At 33.3% G+C, this 12100-nt stretch overlaps 1 pseudogene; it reads left to right on the top strand.

Moving 5' to 3' along the window:
* Positions 1–3735: 3735 nt before the first annotated feature.
* On the top strand, positions 3736–5885 carry LOC148601767 (uncharacterized; annotated as a pseudogene).
* Positions 5886–12100: the final 6215 nt, after the last annotated feature.

Here is a 12100-nt window from a genome sequence, read left to right as displayed (position 1 = left end):
AGTTCGAGTCCCGCGGAGGGAACGACCAAAAATTTGCATCGCAAAGTTGACAGTTCTAACATCGTTGGGAATTTTTCAGACCTTTCTATATATCTATATATATATATGATTGTACCCATGATTATACCTTAAACAGAAACTTTAAAATACTTTAAATCATTTTACGGAACAATTTGGAATTCAGAGGAATTAAATATGTGGAACTTCTTCCTTAGTCTTCACACCGTATTTAACTTTTTAACATTGGAGATATTTGCCTACTTAGTATATTGATACCCTTTCCATTTAGAGCGATGTTGCCACAGATTCCACAGTGGTATAAGTTTGGGTATCACTGAAAAAACGACAAAAGCTAGGGAAGTTTTCCCCATTCTTATATAATTGTACTAGATAATTGAGGTACACACGGCACTGAATTAAATCGAATCAAATACATTTCTCATTTTCAACATGATTATGTGATTACGAGTTCTTAGCATAAAATTTAAAGACCATATTATATTTTGACATGTACATGGAGAATTCTTTTATATGTGGAACACATTATTGCTAATTTAATGTTCTTATATCTTAGAATTTTAGTTACTTTATGTTCTTTGTTGTGTTTGTATGTTTTCCATGTCTGGTCGTTGTCCTTTGATAACATTCTTTTGATTTTCGCTAGAATTTTTAGTTCCCTTGATTACTCTTTTAGATTGATGCATACTTAAAATATACAACCGTAAACTATATTTGAGCAACTCGACTGACTAATTGCATTAATACAAGTGAAAAGGAAAAATGAGTAACCAAACCGGTGCACCTGGCGCATGCTCCCAGGTTTTAGTCGAGTCCGAGTTGTGCATTTACTTTTGCTACTTTGTATGTATTATTTTTGTTATTTTATTCTTTGTTGTGTTTGACTTTTTTCCATGTCTGGTTGTTGTCCATGGATTATAATCCATGATTCCTGCTGGAAACATGATTACCTTTTGAAAATTATTTATTTGATCTCTGCATCACTTGATTTTTTTTTAGAAATGTTTCAATATAATGTGAGAAGAATGTGATTTTTTATGGAGTTATCTTCCTACGATTTTTTCACTTTCTGTGCATTTCAATGAAATTATAACTCAATTTACCATTATGATATGAAAAATCTTAACTTTTCCTTGATTTTTATACTGCAAAAGGTCAAATGACCCTTTCAAAAAGGTGGTTTTTTTTCATACCATGTTTCATCAACATGTCAAAACTTCTTTTCAATAAGACGTATGTGAAGAGTGGTACAGCATTAATGGGTGGGGGCTTCCCATTTTTTGGTATATAGGGGATGGAGAAGGAGTAAAAACGCTTTTTAAAAAAAACGGCCCTGCAAAATCCTGAATTTTACGCCCTTACCAATAGAAAAGATAACTCAGTAATTATGAACACAATATATCATAGTCTTCAAATATGCCAAGAAGTCATATTGTCTGACCGTTAAAGAGGATTATTATATTGCCTGAATCAACGTCGGTAACGGAAAAGTGCGCATTTTAGATTAAAAAATGTTTTATTTGATTAAAATTCGATGTGGCCGCATGCAAGGACCATAATTTAATTTTGTGAATTTATTTTAAATGTATTTGTCTTCGAAATTAAAGCTGTGGTCGAAAGCTGCGGCCTTATCGTAATTCTAAAAATAAACATCTACATCGCTGAAATCTGGAAAAGGATGTTCAACTTAATTCACATACTTGATGATTGAAGATAAAGTGGTAATACCGGTATATATATGTCAGAACTTTCTTTATCAGTTATTTTTAATCATCCGAATCATATTTTAGTGTGATGATGTGCATTTTACATGGTTCAGAATCCATATTGTTGTCAGCGAATTTTGTCTGTAGACCACGATATGCTAGACACACAATGAAACAATTATCAAATTAATTTTCAATTTCTACTGTTTACTTTTACATGTTATGTAAATAAAAATATCAAAGTCGGAAATAAATTTGAGGTTGAAAATGGAAAGAAAGCACAACAAACACGGAAATCACAGAGAAAAACGTTTTCATAATCAAGGGTAGTATACTGAATATGAGCGTTCGTATAACTGAAATGATCCTGAAAATTTTCAGAGAAAAAAAAACTGATATATTTAGTAGACGAACACCCTGTAATCTTATGTCATTTCCGACTGCGTCGATTTATGATTAAGTTTTACACTAACTTAGAGCTGCCGTGGTCTAGTGGTTACGTGTCCAGCTGATTTGCATAAGGATGGTTGTGTGTTCGAGTCTAGTTTTTTAGTTTGTTTTTGTTTGTTTTTATTTTTTTATATGTATATATATTTTAGCATTATTATTATTATAATTATTTAGTCTTTTGTATGCATGTAAATACGTGTTACTGTATGATTATAAGCCAGACGTAAATGGAAAAAACAGGATATATTTAGCATACGAACCCCCTGTATTTTTGTGTCATTCCCGACCGCGTTGATATATGACTATCTGTTACACATTTCGATTATAGAGCTACTGTGGTCTAGTAGTTGCGTGTCTAGATTTTATGCAGTTGAATGTTCGAATCTATTTTTTATTATTATTTTTTTTTCAATTATTCTTATAATAATTGTTTAATATTTTACATATGCCTGTACAAATATACGTGTTACTGTTTGATTATAAACCAGACTTAAATTACTCTTGTGTAGATTTAATGCATTAACCATACACACCTTTTCCTGCGTTTCCAACAAATGCTACACAAGTAGCAGCTGAAACACTGCGATTTATTTACAATTCTGAATACGATTTTTTAACACATAACTGGATGTCAAAAGCATTGTTACCTTTTTGCCGCATGTATATATTGACTTTTAACATATATGCAGGAGTAATCAAGGGAACCAAGGTTATAGCGGTAATCAAAAGAATTTAATCCAGGTACAAAGACCAGACATGAAAAACAGACATACACAACAGAGAACATAAAGTAACTAAAATCATACATACAAAGTAACAAAAGTAAATGAGCAACTTGGACTCCACTAAAAACTAGGAGCATGGACCAGGTGCACCGGTAGGGTAAGCATCCTCTCTAGAAACACCCGCCGAGTTGCTCATAAAAAGTCAAGTCCGAGGTAGACAAACGAGGAAAGGAAATCTATGACCCGTGGAATAAATCAGTTTTCATGCTGCTGATAGATACACCATAACGATACACGAGCTAAGTCATCGTGGTCGAGTGGTTTTGTCGGCGTTAACATGAACATATTATTTAAAGTTCAAATCTCGTTGTGCAATTTTATATTTTTTTCTTTCTTTCCTTCTTTGTCAAAATTACTGAGAAAATATTTTCTACTAGACAAACCAGAGGAAGTCATTTGTAATAAATGTAAGCATAAGTGTCATAAGATCAAAGACCAAACGGCTAAAACAAATATTCCATGTAACACCAAATCTTTCACATCAGAAAGCAAGGTTGGATAAAGTGACGTCAAATGCTGATTCAAGTCCACCGTCAGTCAGTATACCAATACAAAGCACTGCAAAATCTCATGCTTAGTGTATTATATGCAGGAAAACAGATCCAAAACTGATAGTTATTTCTGCTGATGTCAGGTTTAAAGTGTTTATGGTATACAATATTTCGTTTTCTAAAGGTTCTCGATGTTGCCCCTGCCATGTCCCGAATGGCATCATTGAAGATGTAAAGAATGTCCAGTCTTTATTTGATCAGTCTTGTGTTAACAAAACCACAATAATGGAACTAATACAACAACTGAGAGAAGAGGCAAATGCTAAAGGTGAAAAGCGTTTAGACTTTGATTCATCTTATGGATTGTCCAATAAAGAATATAAGACATTTACTGGTTTAGTCAAAGAAGAATTTGATGATCTGATGACTTACGTTACATATATCAACAATTCTAGGTCTATAAGTACACGAACTTGTGTTTCAGTATTGTTAACCAAAATGAGATCTGGGATGGACAACAATTTATTGGGTGCAATGTTCAATATGACAAAAGAACAGGTAAATGCACATGATTTAATTTCATTTTTATGCATGTTCCGATTATTTACACTATTCTATTAAAAAATTCTTAATTATTTTAGGCAACACATACGTGTGTGAGGTGTATTTAAGCCGCTCCTTATCATACTAATCATACCCCGCTCAGTTGGAAAATTGGTGTTCACGGTCTCTGTCCGTGTGTGAGGTCATCATTCATTCGTCTGTAACAAAGGATTTCATCAAATTTTCCAAAGAACTGTTTCACATACCACTGCTGTAATTGGGTATTTGTTGCGCTTGCAGATTCCAATTTTCTGTCATGCAATATGTCTTTATCAACCAACTTGTACGTATTAGAACGGCTGGTGGAGTGCTTCGTATGCTTAAGCTAGTTCTAGCTTAGTGACACATATTTGCGAATCTTACTATAACTGATCAAGTTTATGTACAAGTTCATGTCTTCAGTCTACATAATGATATTTTACTTGCTGATTTTGTTCATCTTTTGCAGATACGGAGGGCTATTTCATCTGCTTGACGTTCTTCGAGCGTCAGCTTTGTACCGAAATATCTCGGTTTCAATCATATGACACGGAAAACTGTTATTAACAACCAAACACGGCCATTAGCAAAGGAGTTACTTACACCAGGAACTTCGCTTGATGACAAAGCAATACTTGTTCTTGACGGGACGTATGTATATGTGAAAAAAAGCGCAGATTTTGAATTTCATATAGCATGCACAAGCATCGACCTTTAGTGAAGCCTTTAATGATCGTGACTACAACAGGTTATATAATAGCCGTTTTAGGGCAGTATTTAGCTGACGGAAAAACTCAGATGCAAATTTTCTGAAACATAGTATTTCAACAAATGTGCAAGAAATGAAATCCTGGTTGAATGAATGCGACGTGTTTGTGGTCGACCGCGGGTTTAGAGATTCTGAGGCGATTCTTGAACAAATTGGGAACATAATGGAAATGCCATCCTTTCTACAAAAGGGACAAAAACAGCACACGGTAGAATATGCTAACAATTCAAGATTAGTAACTAAGGTAATTATTCAAAAAATATCTAACCCAGGCCATTAGTGTTATCTGTACATTGTATTAAAAATCAAGAAGTAGTTTCTATATCTTTGTTTGAAGTTTTGTTTGCGCACTAATCGTTGTAGGAGACATTTATACCGATTTGATTTTGACAGGGTAGCTTGGAACAATTTCGAAATAAGTATTTTGAACTCGAACCCTTTTTTATATAAAGATTTTTATCATGATGATGATCCGTACATTATGCTTTTGTATATTTGGAAATATAAACATTGGATCGATGTATGCTAAAACATATTTTATCCATTAATATGGTGAAAATAAAAATTGATCCGAATAAATCTACTGAAAGACGTCGTACCCTTATTTTCTCTACCGGTTTTTGTTTAAAATAGTTGATATTACTGTTCACAATGTATACTATATTATGTCTACAAGGCAAAATAACATCACTTAAAAAAGGTTTCATGTATATGCACAATGTTTATTTTAAGTATGAAGACATCTCTTCTCAAACTACTTGCGATTTTTCTACTGGGTTGTAAACATGCATCTGCCAATACACGTCCTTTCGTAAACTAAGTAAATCCTTAAAAAGCAATTCTTAGCAATAAACGTCCTTTCGTAAACTAGGTAATCCGTAAAAAAGCAATTCTTAGAGCAGTGAATTATATGGCCTTCAATCATTATAGCTCTTTTTGGTTGTAGATCAGATAGGTGGTTGAATCCGTCAACGGAAGGATAAAAACCTGGCGATATTTAGACAAAACACTACCCAATGCACAGCTACCTTATATTGGAGAATATGTCAAAATAATTTGTGCCATCTGCAATAAGTACAGCTAATTAACCGTGCTTCATTTGTTGCCATGTTCTTTGTTTGTTTGTTTGTTTTTCTGTTGTTTTCGCATCTTTCCTCACTTGCTATATTTGAACAAGATCCCCGATTACACGTATACAATCTATATGAATAAGCTGACGAACATCGTGTTTTTTTCAATTTTAGACCAGTGCTCAGCGTAGGAAGCCATGAAGATATTTTAATGGCAACAAAAATGCTTCACCTTTCATCTCAAGGAAACACATTGAAAGTCCAAGTTATTGAGTTAGCTAAAAGGCCGTCACAATGGAAATCAATAGATAATACAGAGGAACTTAATAATTTCCCAGTATATACAGAAGACGAAATAAGAGCTTTTGTGATTTTACGTAAACCGATGTTAATAATTAATATTTTTAAAGGAGATAGTAATGTAGAATTTACAGTGGCGTAATACTTCATATACGACCACCCTTTTTGAAATGACTTCACTCAAAACGTTGTTTTTTAGGTAACTTCAAAATATTGGTTCCTTATTTTACGGCACCATATAAGATCCCTCAGGTACACAACTTTCGTTTGAGACGGGTATTTTGACTTTCCAGTGGGAGCATTTGCAAGTTAGTTTTAAAAAGTTGTATGATAAAAATTACATTTAATTCTTAATAATTAATTATATGGAGAATGGTATATGGTGTGTTAGTACCAACGAGTCGCTTATTAGCTTAAATCATGCGTAAAAAATCCTTACCGGAAAATCCCATACTAATATCCGCCATGTTGGTTTCTACGGAACGATTTGTTTACAAACGAAGTTCGTAAGTTCCCATCGAACTCCGGTGACAATCATCTGTTTGATCAACTTCTCGGTATTGTACGTTGTTCGCGTAAAATAAATCCGAGATATCCGAAATAACGTCGAAATGCATTCTGGGTTCTTCGGTTTTTGAACAAACCATTTAAACGTAAACAACATCTCCCAGCAACCCGATCACTGTAAACATGGCCGACTTTTTACAATGTAAATATTGGCACCGAGAATTAAAATCTGACCGGAATTTAACGATTCAATGTTTAGGGAGAAGCCGTTTGGCTAAACGAATGAGTAAGTCATTTAAGACAATTTAAATGACGGTAGGTGTCAATAAAGTCGTAGAAAATATTTTTATTCAAATTTTAACAGTATGTTATTTATGTGACGCCGAGTATACATTATGTTTGTGAAAAACATCATATGTTAACTGAAACGTATGTTAATCATATGCTCGATTTATATGATAATCAAATGAAGCACATCATATTATTCTCATGTGTGGCATTGTTTGCTTTGCATAATTTTAAATCACTCTAATATTGCATAAAACCAAAACATTGACATCTTACAATATTTCCTTTTAGTGATGTGTAAAAAAAAAACAGTATTTCATATAACCTTGGTTCCCTTGACTATTCTTTCATAAAAAAATAACGGAGTAATAATGAATTATTGAGTCAAGTGCATGAAACATTTGTCAGAAAGCTACGAGCCAGACGTTCGGTATCACATTTAAAAAAAAATGGTATGTGGGCTGAAATAAAACCCAGTGCACCCCCCCCCCCACTCATCTCAAACAAAATATAATTTTGTGATACCCATATGCAATTTTTATGTACCTCCCATTCACGAATCATTTTGCCCCCAACAAAAGAAACTGAAGTATTTTTTTGGTATTTTGTTATTACTATTTATACCTCGATGAGGCTAAAATCTTACAACTCATAGAAAACAAAGAGAACACAAAACTAAATATTTTCACCATACCAAGCAAAACTGTTTAATTTAGCCTTGAAAACCACACAGAGTAAACCAACTATACATGAAAATGATAAAATAGCACAAGAAGACTAAAAATAATCCCGTAACTTAATCAACAATATTACTTAAAAAAATAATTGAAATATAAAACGAACATAACTGACAAAAAATGTCGGTAGTACAAAGGTCTTATATGTAGGTTGTTTTTTATATCATGTTGATAACTGATCCGTCCTGTAGATACAGAATACCTAAGATAGAAATTGCATATATTTCGGTAAGTCGTACTTGTGTTTCAAGAAATAACATCTTATCAGCAGCATTAGAATAAAACACTCAAGAAGTTCAATGATATAAAATAAATTAAATTGACTTATTTTCATACATGTATATACAATGTACTACATGCTTATTATAAACAAAGGTATTCGTCCTCATCAATTTTTATCAATCGTAGCATTTGCATTTATACATTACGCATTGTTACTTACATGTCAGTCAAACAATCGACAATCAGCGCGCCAAACATCTGTCCAAAAATAAACGCTGGCAGAATGTGACTTCTGGTAAATTTATCATCACATACCATGGCAAACTAACTTGAAATTGTAATCACATATTGTAATGCGGCCCCTCGGGTCTAGAGTCAATCGCCGTCGGAGGCTGCATTATATCAAGATCGGGATAATATGGTTTCTTAATAGGGCTTTGGTCTATCGAGTTACAAACTTCGCCAACCAAAATGCGCTAATGATACAAGAGATGACACCATAACAAAAGGGGAGTTGAAAGAGTAATCAAGGGAACCAAGGTTATAGCGGTAATGTAGTATGAATATTTTATCAATCACAAATAATGTTGAGAGAATGACTGGAACTACTAGGCTCTTTGGGTACTAGGACAGGTCTTACATTGCTTCAATATTCGACCAAAACATCTTACGACATTTTAGATATTAAACATCACAATCCCCGTATATATATATATATAGAAGGGTCTGAAAAATTCCCAACGATGTTAGAACTGTCAAATTTGCGAAGCAAATATTTGGTCGTTCCCTCCGCGGGACTCGAACTCGTACCGCTGTGACATCTATGGCAACACCGCCTGCACTAAGTCCAGCGCCCTAGACCACTCGGCCAGCTAGGCTATATAAAAATATAGCTTTCGCTGGCCGGGTCATTCCTCCTCGTAGGAATAGTCTAGGGCTGTAACTTAGTACACAATGTATGGTAGTACGGGACAGTACTATAAAAAGTAAATGAAAAGTCCAGCGTCCTAGACCACTCGGCCAGCTAGGCTATATAAAAATATAGCTTTCGCTGGCCGGGTCATTCCTCCTCGTAGGAATAATCTAGGGCTGTAACTTAGTACACGATGTATGGTAGTACGGGACAGTTTATTTAAGACCAATGAATGACCTTGGGTTGACATTTTTATTCCGGTGTCGTTTCCAAAGCATCCAACACCAATATACCTTCTCGTACTCCACTTGTCCACGCTTTTATGAATTAATTCCATTTTGAAAATTGAATAGCTTCAATCAGAACAACAGTAAATCTCTTAATTAAACGGTATTACTATTTTCAATTCATCGCTTACCCTACCAGCGCACCTGGTCCATGATCTCAGAACAAGAAAGCTATGAGCAAGCAATAATTTCTGTCTCCCGTTCCGTAAATTAGTGTTTTTCAACAAGTATTAACATATTTTAAAACACGTTTATATAAAATTCGGCGATCATCGAGAGTATTCCGCTGAAATCGGAATCAACAGAGAAGAGACTAAAATACAGATTATGTGTTGCCATTGTCTCCTCAAATACATACATGTAGTAGCAATGCATGAGTGACTATCTTCAAATAAACAATTAAAAGTCACAGATGTTTCTTTCTTGTGCTTAACGACAGACAGACAGACAGATAGACAGATCCCTGCTGTACCGTGTTTAATATTTCTTACTCAGTAATGTAGGTAAAACACAGTAAGCAAGTATATGTATATTTCAATGTTGATAAACTTATCATTACTTTTAGCAAAATCTAATGCTTATAAAATTTACGGCGGCGGGTGTTTCTAGAAAAGCAGAGGACGCTTACCCTACCGGTGCACCTGGTCCATGCTCACAGTTTTTAGTGGAGTCCGAGTTGCTCATTTCCTTTTGTTACTCTGTATGTATGATTTTAGTAACTTTATGTTCTTTGTTGTGTATGTCTGTTTTCCATGTCTGGTCTTTGTCCATGGATTACATTCTTTTGATTACCGCTATAACCTTGGTTCCCTTGATTAATCTATCACTTTATTTTTATTGCTTGAATGGCTTGAATACTTCACATAGATAAATAAAAAGTAAATGAAAAGTTATAAAATTGCATGAGCAATCATCCTATTATACTACCGTAAGATATATATTTTTATTTCGGGTTTTCCCATTTTTCTTTCAAAAAATTGATGAGGGTTTTTTGCGCAATGTAATTTTTGTAACAGACAAACTGCGTGAAAATATAATTTTCGAATTGGTGTAGAGGTTGTCTCTAGATATACCCCAAAAAGCATTTTGCGTTATTTGTGCATGTTTGCCACACCGGATATAATCCGATAGAGGAAATATCTAACTCAAATACGGATGTAAATATGTAAGTATTCCGGGTTTAAGATCGGAACATGAGGAATTTAATTAATTTTCCATTCTATAATTTTTAATCTGCTCATTTAATAAGAACATGTATGATATGTGGGAGAATTGTTTGGTACATGTAAGAAGTTCATCTTGCATATTGTACGAATATATTAATTTAAATTGTGTATTAGGGCATGACATCCAATTAGTCTTTTAAATCAACCATTCTATTTTTATGTTTAAATTATACAATAAATCCTGTCTACGTTTGGATTGTATTATTTGTTTGTGATAGATATGTTTTCGTTTTGCCCATGTCCAAAATGCATTTAAATTGCTATGACTTTTCAAACGTTCGAAGTAAAATCTTGATTATGCTAATAAAGCAGTATAATTACGGTTTCATTAACTATATAGTGTAGGCAGGTGTGATATATTGTATATATTTAGATATTTAGAGAATTCGTTCCGACACTTTTACCAAATACATCAAATCCATAAGTATACATCATTAAAGGATTCAATATACTTGATTGGTAAGGAGGGCATTACAACTCATATGTTCGACGTAGTTTTAAGTGTCACCGATTGTAATACAATGGTACCTTTTTTCTTTTCTTTGTTTTCTTTTTTATTTTATTTTTTACAAGAATTATTGGTACGGCTTACAAACAAAAATAGTCTTATATTTCAGTCGTACCCGATGCTATGTCCCTGTTTATATTGTGATAGATAAAGCCTATGTTTGCATTTTGAAATATCAAAGTATTCAAAAATGAAAAATTTGAGTGCATACAAAATCCTTGTTTCGATGCATTACATATTTTATATAAGATTAACCATTTTTACCCTCAAATATTTGTGTTAATTGTTCGAAGGTTACCATGACAACACTGTCAACGGATATTTAAAGGGTGATTCCTATTGTTATAATACACAGATTCAACTTACGGAGACGGTTTTTGTTGGAATGGTACCTAAAATTAAAAAAAGAACAGGTTAATTTACTCGGAAACTAATGAAACAAGTTCAAATTGATGTGTTTGTTATACCTTCCTTACCAATCGGGATATAGGGATTAACCTCAGTTTATTCTTTTCATGGTTTTTATTTATCAATAATTCAAAATATAAAATTTTCAAAAGTACCTACACCAGATATATGATGAAGTCCCATACATATACGTGTCATGACATTTTGGAATAGGTTAAACTGAAAGCCAGTAATATACGAATAAATCAACAAAAGGTTCTGCTAAGATTAGTTCACTGTTTTTAAGTAGCAGTCTTTCTAAAAATCAGGCAGAGGCGATTCATGCATGTCAAAAATCCACCGAATTCATATATATTTATTGTTCAGGACAGTTACTGATCTCATAAATAGTCTTAGTTTTTAATTTGTTTGTTGCGCTTTTGAGACAAAAATATACATTTAGATTGTACATGCAAGAATAATCGTTCTTGATTTGCCTGTATTTTTGGTTGATTTTAGTGAGAGATGAACGTGAAAAGCGCAGATCTAAATACAGAAAAGTGTATAGTTATGTGAAAGTTTAGCATATTTAGACTGAAAAAGCATGTCTTGTTTGGTGGGTTTTTCTTCACCATGAATTACTTTACCTTTTGCAGTGTCTGAATTTATATCTTATTTAATCATAATGATAAAATTTTTCCATGATTAAACAAGGCAAAAATTAATTACAAAACATATCTGAATTGTTATGAATCATAACGCATGACGAGATCATACAGACCATCTAACCGGTAAATAAAAACATAAAATTTCATGACTAAGCTATAACTCATTCGTTTGTTAAATATATTCCT

This window comes from Perna viridis, chromosome 12, assembly GCF_037379345.1.
Source record: "Perna viridis isolate PV_CMFRI_1.1 ecotype Kerala chromosome 12, ASM3737934v1, whole genome shotgun sequence".
Classification (NCBI taxonomy): domain Eukaryota; kingdom Metazoa; phylum Mollusca; class Bivalvia; order Mytilida; family Mytilidae; genus Perna; species Perna viridis.
The sequence above is the reverse complement of the archived record's forward strand: the minus strand, read 5'-3'. Positions and strand labels throughout refer to the sequence as shown.